This window comes from Cuculus canorus, chromosome 20, assembly GCF_017976375.1.
Source record: "Cuculus canorus isolate bCucCan1 chromosome 20, bCucCan1.pri, whole genome shotgun sequence".
In the NCBI taxonomy this organism is placed as follows: Eukaryota; Metazoa; Chordata; class Aves; order Cuculiformes; family Cuculidae; genus Cuculus; species Cuculus canorus.
In genome coordinates this window covers 2,370,806-2,383,341 of record NC_071420.1, presented here as the reverse complement: position 1 = coordinate 2,383,341, position 12,536 = coordinate 2,370,806, and the positions used below count along the sequence as shown (strand labels likewise).

Sequence of the window (12,536 nt, the reverse complement as noted above, 5' to 3'; positions counted from 1 at the left end):
CATACACTGCACCGCATTCGTGGTGACTGCCGGGGACAGCTCGGCTCGGGGGCAGCCTGGGCATCACTGCTTGAGGACAGAATGGTTTGGGTTGGGAGGGACCTTAAAGCCCATCCAGTTCCAACTCTAAAACACAGACATTTATTTCTACATGTACTCCTCGTCCTGTGAAATAATACCATGATAGACTGTAGAAATTGAACTTATTTCCCTTTAAAATGACAAAACATACGTTATTTTTGTACATTCTAAAAGAGATTTCAATTTCTGGGCATGGGATTATATTGATCCCCAAATATCAAGATGGAACCTCTCAGAATTTTTTTAACTTGCATTCTTGGCTGCTCAGACTCTGGGCTGGTGCTTTTTGAAGTTTGTTGAAATACACAAATCCCTTTCACTAATGACTAAATATCAAGAGAGAACATGTCAATAAATCTCCTTAAAAAATGGGAATAACGTTCTTAAGTAAATCAACTTCAAGATAAACCTCTATTAAATGCTACTCTTTTATCTTTAAATCACTTTTTCACTTTTTTTTGGATCATATTCCTTTAAGATACATTAGTCAAAATGAGTGACCACAGCATTTAGGGCAATGACTCCACCGCACATGCGAAGCTCCAGTGGTCTTCCCCACAGTGTGGTTTGGAAGCCCACATTACCTTGGTTGCACCAATCGTCTGAGGAACATCACAGCAAGCTACCACTGGCACGTGACCACCTTACACTTGCTTTCCAGGGTCACATTAAAGATACCATCTAAGGGACAGGTAACTAATACAGAGAATTGTTGTTCATTGTGCAGTTTGAGAGTACAGCAATACATAACACTGAGTAGTATCAGCATTTATTACTGGAGTTCATCAGTCATTTACCGAATGCACCAGTACAATCAGTGGGAGAAATAGGAACTTGAACAGCATCGGTTCTTGCTTTTCCACGTATTTTAAAGTGCTCATCAGTATGGCATACCTAATTAATGCTTTCAATAGGTGTTAAAAATTCCTATGCTGTAACGCAGTAAATGTATTATGAACAGGCAAAGGCAAGTGGCTATAGTTTAGAAGCACAAAGGTGAGATAATGGCCTTCCACATCACTGAACTGCCAACCTCATTTAGCATGAAGCGTGGCATCTGGAGAGTTCAAATCATACAGCCGTTTAAAAATATATAGAATGTTAAATTAAATGACAAACACAGGACATGTCACCTTTTAGAGGCAGAAACGTAAAACCAAAGCATATGTTCCCCACTATATTTGCTTCGGGATCAGCAATATTTTTGTAACCTCATTAGTTTCTTGACTAGGTTTTAAACATGGGAAGATGGATATACAAATAAGTTACAGGTTCTCCACGTGATACCCTCAATTATAAGTCAATCTCTACTACCAAAATAAATGAAGAACTCTGAGTTTAACTCTTAGAGAGAGTCTGGAAGGTGAAGACAATGGGGAAAAAATTTTGCAAGCTATTGAGGATGAACATCACATCGTGCTTTGAGCTCTGAATCCAAGAGGCATGTGCAAGTACCTGGTTTTCAAATCTGCATTTACAAACAAATCCTGCGCCCTCTACACGTGCCAAACTTCCACCAACAACCCCAGAAGTGCCACCCAGGCAGCACACAGAAACAGGTCCAAGCCCAGCCACTGTCAGCCAGCCCTTTCTGTCTCTGTGTGGCACAAAGCCTAAGCTAATGAACTGTAGCTGGCACCCCGCGGAGCTAGCTCGGGTCTCGTCACCGTGGTCTGGTCACTGTTGGAACAGGAGAGCGCTGTCCTGCGACCATAGGCAGCTCCACGGGGAGCCCGCCCACAGGTGGCACAGCCAGGGCCAAGGAAGTGGGGACAAACCCCACTCCTGAGCATCACCCACGGATGCCCGCAGAGTGCTTTGGCTCTTCCGCAGTCCTCGGCAGCCCAGCTCCCCTCCCCAGGCCCCCGGCAGAGGAACAGCAGACCACGCGCACACCCTCACCTGCGTCGGAGGCAGCGCCCCATCTGACATATCACTGAATGTTAGTCACATTACATCACTTTTGAGCACGCGTTCAGCACTTCGTGGCATGCACAATCTTTCACTGAAGTGTTATTAAAAGGCTATAACTAGGCCAGTAAAGCTGAACTTCATTTGTCCACTCACAGCAATGGGGCAGTGGTGGCTGCTGATGACATTAAGCAAAACATCATACCTATAACTCACACCCTTTTTTTCAGCTCCCTGCTCTGTAAGAGGATCAGTTCAGAGTTGCCGATTTAACAAATAGCCGCATAGCACTGAAAAGAGCCATGTCAGGGTATTAGATCAGATAGAGCTGGTGTCCCTCCATCCTCCCCTCCTCATTTCCCACCAAAAAGGGGTTTATAGCATGAGGAATATTTGATACTGCCCAAGAACCAACAATTAACAGTCTCCCTGGGCCCTGATGGAGAGTATCTTTAAGCACACGGTTGCACACTCTCCCGAGAAACCGTTTCAGTGAGGACAGATTCTCTTTCTTCACAGGCACTGCAAGCCAGATTCCCAAAGTTTCAGTCACGTGTTTCTTTGGAGAAGAAGGAAAAAGCATCAGCAAAACTTTGAAATAAAATCATGAAATAGTGAAGCACTGCTTGCAGTTTAGCTTACTGTGCATGAAAGTTTAAACTTTGCTTTCAACCTCAGTTTTCCAAACATGCTGTCATTCACTATAATATGGGTTAAAAATAAGGGAAAGCAAAGATGAAACGTAAATGATTTAAATGCATGCATATGTTCTTTTGTAAAATGTATAATGCATCTGCAAGGTTTTTCCTCATATTTTGGACACAAATCAAGGGGGAAATGGTTCGCTTATGATATAGTGAATTTTTAATCTAACTTCAGTGGTAAAATGTACTTCCATCTACGCATTTCACTGTATACTGTTTATTGCTGCTGGTTCGGGTTGTTTTAAAGCTTAAATAGGAATACCAAAACCAAAAGAAAAACATAAGAGTATCTCTTTTCTTCTCCAAATTCTTTCATGGTAAATTTCTGTTTGTCAAATATCTACTGGCAACACAAGCAACCTTGTAGATGGTCTATGGTCAATTACTAAAGTTAACATTCAATCACAAATAAGTTTAGCGAATGTTATGCTTACTTCTAAAATATGGTTTAAGTGATACTCAAACAGTAGAGCACACGGGGATTTGCTCAGCCTTCCTGCTGTAAACAACACAGGCGAATGTCCAAAGAGGTACTTTTTCAATGAATGCGAATTCAGTTAATGGAAATTGTCCTGGTAGCAAAGAGCAGGATCCTTACCGCACCAGTGACTTCTACTGCTTTTTTGTATAAAACATATCACAAAATAGAAAGCACTATGCAAAATACCCAGACATTGCACCAAGCTGCAAGTCAAGCTCCCCATGAAGCTCCTGACAGCACTCGGAACACAAGCTATCACCTACAGACCTCAGGGCTCAGCCCAGAGGGCAGCGAGACCCCGTGCACAGGCAGAGCTATGGTCCCTGGGCTCGCCGAAGCCCCCAGCACGGGCCCAGGCAGCGCTCAGGAGCGCGGCACCCTGCTAGGGAGCAGGCGGCACAGTTCACTGGCTGTGAGCTAACAAAGAGATCCAGCTTTGGCCGCTCCCCGATCTCGCTGTGCTTTGCTTTCCTACATCATGTCTCTACTGCAGAAGGCCTGCAAGATCTCCAGAACCAGGGAGGTCAAACACGTTCTGGGAGAGCGGCCGTGTGTGACGGGGCTGGGAGTCTGCAGAATCGGTAAATACCAGTGTGCTAGAGCTCCATATCTGACTGCAATACATGTTATTTACCTAATGGCCTCCTTTCCTGGACTGGTACAGCATCCTAACATCAGAAGAAGCTACAAACTACAGAGTTTCCAGTTCTGTATTGCACTTCCCACATCAGCAACACCGTAACTTGGAGCAAAGGAAAAGTAATGCAAAAGAACGACAGAGCCAGTTAGCAAACCTACTGCTCAAACTCGCGAGCAAGCATTTGGTCTCCGTGCCAAGGCCTAGCAATTTCTATGAATTATCCAGAAATACAGGTGGGCTGTACACGGCCAGGGCCAGCTGCATCTGGGACAAAAGCCCAGGCGAGCAAGCATGCGTAGGTCCCACTCTCTCGGAGCAGATGTGTGCTCAAGGGGAAGCAGCTGTGCTGGACGCCCCGATAGGTATTCGACATCGCGCGTGCGGCACAATGGTTGCCCGCTGTTGCTGGAGGGAAATATCAGGCAGGAGAAACTTGGCAAGCCTGGGATTTCAGAAGAGGAGGGCCTGCACCCCACTTGACCTGGGGACAGGGGATTTTTGATAGGACTATTACAATCACAGAGCTTATAAAATATATTTGGAAAGGCTTTCGTGTTGGTTTTGGGATAGCATACGAAGGCCCCAGGAATCCACTCTGAGGCCTTAAATCTGTGGCCAAACTCCAGCAAAAACCATATGTTAGTCATATTACCACCTTTTTCTTTTCCCTGTTCTTGCTCCATTTTAAAGGACCACACCCTGCGCAGTAAACCAAACGTGGCCTGGGGGCAACAGAGGCTCATACACCACTTCTCTTATCGGGAGAAATCCCGTGCTAATGATGTGAATAATCCTAAGTCTGCTTTCTGTCATTTACTGACTGTGACCTGCTTGTTTTCACCTTTACGAGGGGAACAGCACCAGCAGGTTTATGTACGCGAAGGGATTGGCTTTGCGGGATCCCTCTAAGGCTCGGCGTTGCTCTTGGAAGGAGGCGAGCCCCAGGCGGGCTGTCCCCAGCAGCGCTCTGGGCTGCGAGATCTCCTCACAGCAGAGCCCCCAGAGCTGGAGGCGCTGCCAGGACCCTGTACTTGCACACAAGAACCGGTCAAGGAGGAGGATGGTGACAACAGAGGCTCCTTTCAACTCACGATCCCTTCCCCGCTGCTCTCTGCACCAACCGCTTGCTGGCACTGGCTTTGGCTTTTTGTAGCACTCCACCCAGCTCACGTACTAACCAGCACCCAATTTAGCTTTGGTTCTAATAAAAAGCGAAAGTTAAAAACAATGCAAGCAGCAGATAAAGCACTATTACAAACTGGCTGGGATCACGGCAGAGATGGAGGCCGAGGCTAAGGAGGGAGCCAAGACAACTGCAAGGCGATGGGTATTTCACAGTATTGGATAATTAAGAAAACTAAAATATTTTCCATCTGGATTTTTTTACCCCGTACGTCACTGAGGCAATACAAGCAAGTACCAACAGACTGCATTTCAACTTAGATATAAATATTCATTTCCAGCAGGGAACATCCCTAAGACAGAATGAGGAGGCTGTAATTATAACACCCTCAAAGTTCTGAACTTCACCTTAAAATACATCAAATGCCAGGCTGATTCATCATGCCAAATAGCTCAGTTTTATATGGTGTTCAACCACACTTCTGCTCACTTATTCATATTCCACTCTAACGAACAATGATTAAATCCTGCCTATTTGGGATTAACAAAGGTGAAAATAGGTGCATCCGCTAGGCGCATTCAAAAAGCATCACACGTGAGGATTGTTTAAAGCCCTTTCAATATAGATCCAGATATAATCTGTGCAGAGAGTTTGGTAGTTTGTGTCTTTCCACCATGAGCAGTGGGTTGGACCAGACAAGCTCTGGAAACAGGCATCCAACCTGTGCTGACTTATAAAAGAATGAGTTTTTGTGGCTCTAAAAGGTGTCAATGGTTTCATTACCTCTTACAGGCAGAAGGAAAGACAAGAGGAAGAGTCCATGGAGCCTTGAGAACAAGGGCTGATGTTCTGGAATAGTTCCTGAAAGCAGGGGAGAAGAAGCTGGAGGATCTCAAGAGGACCAGAACCAACAAACAACCCCGATGCTTAAAAAGGTAGCATCTGACAGAGACCGCAGTCCAAAGTGGAGGAGATACACTTGGAACAAGAAATAATGAGGCACACTTACAGCTTTTTCAAAGCAATACCGGAAAACAATGAGCAAATGCTTTGAAGCAGAGCCTAATCTAGTCAAATCATTAAATTAGAATGTCTCTTTATTATAAACTGGAAAACTGTTTCTAAAGGAAAGCTTCCCCTGAAACAATTCTGACTCTGAAATTCATTTGCAGATGGATGTTTAAATACTCTTGAGCATCTAATGCCATTTTAAGAACATTTCAAGCAGTCTAGAATAATAGATTAGCTTAGAGTATGTTGCAAACTTATAAAAATATCAAGATTTGTAAAATGATTCCTTTAAGCACTGTATAAAAAGAGCAGAAATGTCAACGAATGCGCTTCTTTGCAAATACTGTACGGGGTGTTATTTCTGTGCAATCTGTAAAAACACAAGTACAGACACTGAGGTTTCTGGATCTCTTGTAAGTTTAACAGTAGCTAGGAGCTCTTGGAGCTCAAGCTATAATAAATATTGTATCCTACAGGAGCCCATCGGGAATCTCAGCTCATGTGTTGTTCCATAGAAGATTGTGGTGTCAGATATGATTAGAATCAACACTTTCCACTTATCCAGAGCTTTAAAGCTACCTACACAGAACATTAAAAACAACTTTTAATGAAAGACTATTAAGGGGTACATACGACAGTCTCACACACAGAATGAGTTTGCATCAGCCACTGATTTATGAAATATCTATTGTGCACTTTTGTTCTCCTTCCCCATAAATAAACAGAAGGCTTTGCTGCTTAGACCAGACCGTGCTCTAGCACGCTGCTATTTTTCAGCTGACAAACCATTATATGAACTGAAGGTGGCTTCCCCTGACTGAAAGTCAGGAGGTAACACTAAAGCAATTCGACACTCCACTGTCTGCATTAATGGACCACTGGAACACGCGTCAAGCGGGTTGTGTGACATGAGAACAACTGTCTTTGAGCAGCAGAGGGCTGTGCAAATGACCATTATCATGGCCCCTGGAGGCCCCACTGCAACTTATCTTCATATAAGAAGGAAAAACCCCATTTCATTGTATTTGATTATTCTGTTGCTTAGCTCACAGTTGTGGTGTCATCTAGCTATGACATCAACATGGAAATCACCGAGTTTCTTGTTTGTCAAAGTATCCTGTGAACTATCAAAAACCACATTAGTGGTTTTTGATCAGGTGAGCAGCCTTTGGGGGATTAAGCACCTTGAGTAACTTAAATTGCATAAAAAGAAATTCAACCTAACACAACAGTGTCCAGGAATTGTTGATTTTTTATTTTCGCTTGCATCTGTCAAACTAACTTGCACTTTTAACCATTTGTTTTAGCCGATGGATACTTACGTGTCAAAGCACGACCCTCATAGATGAGATTAATTGCATTGATCACTACAAACCTCCTCGGCTAAACCAAAACCAAACAGGAATGAGGACTAACAATTCTCCTCTGTCGCTAGCAGGGTAACAGCAACCCCACATCACTATGTTACACTGCACAGAGCAAGTTCTCATCTCCAGAACTGACAGACTAAATCACGCACAACCATCACAGGGAGGCAAAAATAAATCAGTATATAATGATTCTGCTGCCACTCAGTCACTGTTGCCATGCCTGTCCTCTCCAGTATACTTCTGCCTCCAGAAAATACCCACCAGTGTTTCAAGACATTAATGCTACTCCATGTATCCCTGCAGCTGAGTCTTTTCCCAAGCCAGGCAACGATCCAGCAGCAAGTGCCCAGTCAGTAGTGTCAGGTCATTTTAATTTCTCTTCACATCTGCATAGTCTATAGGGCATTGCTGTTTCTGGATGTAATCAAGTATACTGCATTGGCATCTTAGAGCCTGTTGAAGTCAGTTCTGTCTTAAGGCGCTCTCTTCAAAAACCATCAGATAACATTTTCTCAAATTAGATGGAATAAATCAAGTTGAAAAAATTCAAAGTATGGGAACTTTGTATTATGCAGCTCATGTGCACACACACACACATTTAGTAAGACCGATGGATAGGACGGAGAGAGCATGAGCACATGCAAGTGTGTGCTACTGCTCCAAGAAAACACCCCCCCCTCCAAGTATACCCACACGATATCACTGTTCTAGGAATAATACATAAAACGCTTTTCAAATAAGTAATGTAATAAATATGTTAAATAAATATATTAACAGAATTGGCTCAGAAGTTATTTCAGGAAAGAACCATAACTTAAACTCCTTTTAAGTTAAGCTGACTGAATGGAGGAGCACAACCCAAGCAGCGCTGGGTATTGGTTTTGCTGTCACTAAACAGGTGATGCCCTCTGAGAGCCCCTTGTTACATGACCATTATTAAAACCTCTCAGTTGCTGTGAAGAATAGACCCAGGGCCAAATCTCTTCCTTGGCTTCAAAGCTCAGCATTGTACTCGGAGGATCTGAGTGCAATCTCTATCTGCAACAACAAACTACCTTTATGCCATCCAGGTAATTACAGGTTCGGGTCAAGGACTCCAGACCATATTGATTACATCTCTCTGCAACAAGGACCCTCCAGCACTGGCCGGCTCCACTCGAGCAGGGCAGCTCAAGTATCTGTGACGCCAGGACTCCCCGGGCCCTACCACCACCCGTAATGGGAAACCAGCAACCGCTCAGGCCTGTCAGTTATTGCCTGTGGCAATAAGGACAGCCTGGGAATTCATAATGTCGGTGACTTCATCTGCCAGCTGCATTCACACATCTTTACTACCTGAATAACTGATCTCCGCTCCTCCAAGGCAGCACTTTCTGGTGTACAGCATTCGGGAATAAATATTTGATTGCACATACAACAGAAAAAGAGCTCAGATGGTTTAAGGTGTGACAGCAGAAGTGTTTATTAAACTCCAAGCGAGAGCATTGCCGGACAGTGAAAATTTGTCCCAGGGTCCCATCTCACAGGTGTGGTGATGAACAATAAAAGAACCTTCACAGGCAGAGGGGAGGGAGGGGAGGCAACCGCCCTCCCCCCCAAGACCCAAGTCAATCCTTCTGTTCATTAAACCCTCTGCAGGCAACAAGCTATCTGTCCATGACCCGCCAGTCGCACACAAAAGAAAGGGAAGTACTAAATTACGAGCCAATTTTAAATGGGCATTGATTGAAGTAACCAGAAGAGAGCTTAGTATTGTCAGAGTTTCATACAACAGTAATAAACAATCTTCATTAAAAAATGATGCGTGCATCCCAAAGCAGCACAGCACACACCAGGTTTCAGAAAATAACACAAAGGTTCCCACGCCCCACACACAAGAAAAGAAAAAAAACCCCAATGCTCAGGATCTTTTTCTTCTACAATTTAATTTTACTCATTAAAATCCTTTCTTCTCCAACTTCTGTATTTGCCCTCAGCAAGAAAGGCACAGATCTCCTCCAAGTAGGCAGGGAGAAGGTTGATGCAAAACAGAGATCAGACAACTTGTCAACATTCTCCTGCTCTGCTGACAGTGCAACAAAACCATCACGTGACTGATGGGTGTCAAAAATCTCTTTGTATGAGGGAAATGCAGATGGCCACACCTTTTTTTAAACCACGCAGGACTGAATTAACAGCTACGGCAGAGCATACCCGAGTACCTGAGCCCTTCAACACATTTGTTACAGTTTAAGGGAAACACTCACCCTCACAGACTCAATGCAGCTGTGCGATCAAATTGACTGTCATCAGGAACTGCTGCAAAATCCATTCTCAAGAGGTTTTCTCTTTCTGAAAGCTCAGAATCGTTGTTCCTAACCTTCCTACACCCGTTTAATTTCTGCATCTATTTATTATTAGTAGAACTCTATCAGATTTGATTTTCCAGGTATGTAACGTGACATGTGTCATTCGCCCATGGGTTATAGTATGAAAACTCTGAAAGGTGCCTGGAAATATTCGATTCCACGTCTAGCCTATGCTTGTCTTGATTAGCCTCGATCATTCTGCAGCCATCCTCAGATAGCTGAAAATATCTAAAGCCAGTCAGATCAAAGAAAGGAACAGCATCCAATGCCTACAGGTAATGTAAAGTTCCCAAGTCGTGCCTGTAGAGTGCTCTTCTGAAATAGAGCCAGGTCATTCAGCAATAAATATTTCTATCACACTACAGATTTCTATCTCGGGGTTGGTTGGTTTGGTCGTGCAAAGAGTGTGACCTTCAGCTGTGGCATCTCCTGCAGACAGGGCACTTGTAAGGCTTTTTTTTTTCCCATCTCTGGTGTCTAATAAAGTCTTAAATGTAACCTGACTTACTGAGACAGCACCGTACCTTTGTTAAACACAAGGCAACCAGCCAACAGCTTTAGCACTTCTGCAGAAAGGACGGACACGCAGACACCACGCACACTCGCTCGCTACACACTGTGTGCACTTACAACGTTTGCAGTAGTGGTTCTTCCACTGCATTATCGCTAAAGGCTTCCTGCTTTAGAAAGCTTTACACGCAGTGCTGCCCCTTTAACATTTCTCACTGCCAATCTGGAATAGCATCTGGAATTAAAATGCGTTTAATCCTTGAGGGTATATTCTCTCTATGATGCATATGACTAAAAACGCATGCATCGAGGGACAAATGTCCAGTAGCTGTAGTGACTACATTTTTGCAAACTTATTCTTAAAGATTTGATAAAAAAAGATGTTGGCAGAATCTTAAGTCCACATAACCATACTGAAATAGGCATTTTTTTTAAATTCATTCAAGTGACTTTTACAGATACTGCCACCCACCTCAAAAATTCCATTGCGAATTTTCACAATTGATTTTCCTGTATTAGTTTTGTACTTTTTAAACAAAGATTTCTGCAAATTATCTTGTGATAGAATCCTGTCATTAGAACACCACAGCTTTACAAATGTGTGAAAATAAAGGTTAAAAAAACTACACAAATTTCATATTAAACACAACGACACAGTTGTCGCCGACGGGGAAGAAGGAAGGAAGCTGTCAAGAACAGCAGAAGAACATTGGAAAATGATAAACACGTACTTGAAATCTTTTGATAGGAAGAACGAGTGATGGAGCTCGATAAGACGAGGCGCCACGCTGGTTGTATCTCTAAGCAACAGGCAATCAAACAGCCAGATAAGCATCTTCATAAAGTGCAACAGACTCGAATGCATGGGTCGTAGCTGAAGAATCACTTCCTGGTTCAGCTTAGGTAGTAAAAATTTATGACCTACTTAAAAAAAATCCTTCAAACCTAGAAAAGTATTTTCCAATGAATTTGTTTTCCATAAAGAATGTAAGCCATTTAGGGCATGCCTTGGTAATAGCAGGAAATGAGAATACTTACAGTAGTGGCCTACAACACGAAATGTGTAGTGTCGTACACGAACAGCATTTCAAATAAAACCTTTAGATTCAGAGCTGAGCTTAATGCAATTTTCTGCACATCTCAGTGCCGGGAAGAAAAGAAGGTAAGCATTAAGCACTCTTCTCCCTTTTGCTGGGCTCTGTTACAACAATAGCACAAGACCTCAAAAAACAGTGCACGTTTTTTCTTGGTGTCTCCTTTACTCTGTAGCAGAATTCACACTCCTGTACCATCACACAGAATCTGGCCTATCTATCCTAAATTCAGAGCAATAACTTCTGCATGGGAAAGGACCGGGGCCGGGCAATATGAAAACTGCCAACAGATGGCAAAGTCCCTGATTCAAAAATCCTTTCAAATCCAAACTGACTGGCAGTGAAGTTAAATAAAATACTGCTGTCAGCAAGCCCCTAACAAAATCCATGTATGGTTTATAAGAAACTTATGAGGTGTTACAACAAAACCGAGTCACTGCTGTACAGTAAATATATTTTCAGTGTCATAACAATGTATACAGTTGACATTGGCAATTTTAATACAGACACACATGTTAAAAGCATTACCTATAGAGCTTCATCACATTCACATGAGCAATTTCATATTAAGGCCCCATCCACACTACAGGAAAGGTTCTTTAGCACAGAGGAGCTACAGTCCTACATAGTCCATTGTTTATATCCTAGATGGAATAACACAGTTTTAGAATGTGTTATGGTTACAGAATGGTTGTATTTCCCCGTTAATACACACCCCTACTATAGTCATTGGCACTGCTCCGTTCATAGGCAAGTGGTAAAAAAGCCCCAAACCTTGATAACGCAGCTATCTCCATCTGTATCAGCTCACGCGGTCGCGCTGATAGCGCAGAACAGCTATGCCATTCCTCACTCTCCATCTGAAGTGTCAGATACATAGACAGAAGCACTGATTCAAGCCTGTAACCTTTTAGGGGTAATAGGCATAGATGAACTAGTCCAAAAAAATCATACCTGATACATTTATGGTTTCTGCTGCACCAAAGAATTATTTTCAAAATTACTTTGCCATGCACTAAAACAACTCCCTTTAAATAACCAGCATCAGATGTTTCTCTAAGCTCAAAGTGAATTAATTTAACAAGTTTTGAATATTTGAAAATGGAATTTATAATGACAATCCTCAACATCCAAAGAAAATGTAGTTATTATTGAACTCAGTTATAAACACAGCTAAGAAATATCCTGAAGTACCCAAATAAATTAATCTGGCAAACAACGCAATATCTTGGACTCAGAGTTTATATCAATTGCAAACGGAGT

At 42.9% G+C, this 12,536-nt stretch overlaps 1 protein-coding gene across 10 annotated transcripts in view; it reads right to left on the bottom strand.

The window, feature by feature from the left end:
- Positions 1 to 12,536, bottom strand: part of BCAS3 (BCAS3 microtubule associated cell migration factor) — a 349,601-nt gene that overhangs the window by 177,190 nt on the left and 159,875 nt on the right. The window lies entirely within an intron of this gene.